Here is a 1,555-nt window from a genome sequence, read left to right on the forward strand (position 1 = left end):
GGAAGACCTCCTGGGACGTCCCTCAAGCAAGAAGGAGTTTCCTATTAAGGATCCAAAGGAATCTGAGGCTCATATAAAGACAATTGAGATTCCATTAAATCTCCTCCTGCCATTTATGAGCTCTGAAGACTATTCTTCCTGTGAGGAGGATGAAAATGTGACTGGAGAGCAAGTTGCTCAATATTTAGGAGCTATCATGAAGCTGAATGCCAAGTTGTTTGGTAATGAGACTTGGGAAAGTAAACCTCCCTTGCTCATTAGTGAACTAGATAGCTGGATTCAGCAAACTTTACCTCAAAAGAGACAAGATCCTGGCATGTTCTTAATACCTTGTACCATAGGCACCATGACCTTTGAAAAAGCTCTATGTGATCTGGGGTCAGGGATAAATCTTATGCCACTCTCTGTAATAGAGAAGCTGGGGATCATTGAGGTACAACCTGCCTTATTCTCATTACAATTGGCAGACAAGTCATTGAGACAAGCTTATGGAATAGTAGAGGACGTGTTAGTAAAGGTTGAAGGCCTTTACATCCCTGCTGATTTCATAATCTTAGATGCTAGGAAGGAAGAGGATGAGTGTATCATCCTTGGAAGACCTTTCCTAGCCACAGCAGGAGCTGTGATAGATGTCAACAGAGGTGAATTATTCCTTCAATTGAATGGGGACTACCTTGTGTTTAAGGCACATGGCCATCCCTCTGTGACAAAAGAGAGTAAGCATGAAGAGCTCCTCTCAGTTCAGAGTCAAGAAGAGCCCCCACAGTCAAACTCTAAGTTTGGTGTTGGGAGGCCACAACCAAACTCTAAGTTTGGTGTTAAGACCCCATATCCAAACTCTAAGTTTGGTGTTGGGACTATACAACATTGACCTGATCATCTTTGTGGCTCCATGAGAGCCCACTGTCAAGCTAATGACATTAAAAGGAGCGCTTGTTGGGAGGCAACCCAATTTTTATTTATCTAATTTTATTTTTATTTTATTGTTATTTTGTGTTTTATTAGGTACATGATCATGTGGAGTCACGGAAAAAAAATATAAAAATTAAAAACAGAATCAAAAATAGCAGAAGAAAAATCACACCCTGGAGGAAGGACAGACTGGCGTTCAACGCCAGTAAGGAGCATCTGGCTGGCGTTCAACGCTAGAACATAGCATGAATCTGGCGCTGAACGCCAGAAACAAGCAACATTCTGGCGTCTGAACGCCAGGAATGTGCCTTGAGAAAAGCTGGCGCTGAACGCCAGTAACAAGCATGGAACTGGCGTTCAACGCCAGAAGCATGCTACACATGGGCGTTGAACGCCCAGAACATGCTTCACATGGGCGTTGAACGCCCAGAACGTGCATCACCTCGGCGTTTAAACGCCATAATGGTATGCAAGGGCATTTTTCATGCCTATTTGGTGCAGGGATGAAATTTCTTGACACCTCAGGATCTGTGGACCCCACAGGATCCCCACCTAAGCTGTGGACCCCACAGGATCACCTCAGGATCTGTGGACCCCACAGGATCACCTCAGGATCTGTGGACCCCACAGGATCCCCACCTAA

The sequence above is a fragment of the Arachis duranensis genome, chromosome 5 (assembly GCF_000817695.3).
Source record: "Arachis duranensis cultivar V14167 chromosome 5, aradu.V14167.gnm2.J7QH, whole genome shotgun sequence".
Classification (NCBI taxonomy): domain Eukaryota; kingdom Viridiplantae; phylum Streptophyta; class Magnoliopsida; order Fabales; family Fabaceae; genus Arachis; species Arachis duranensis.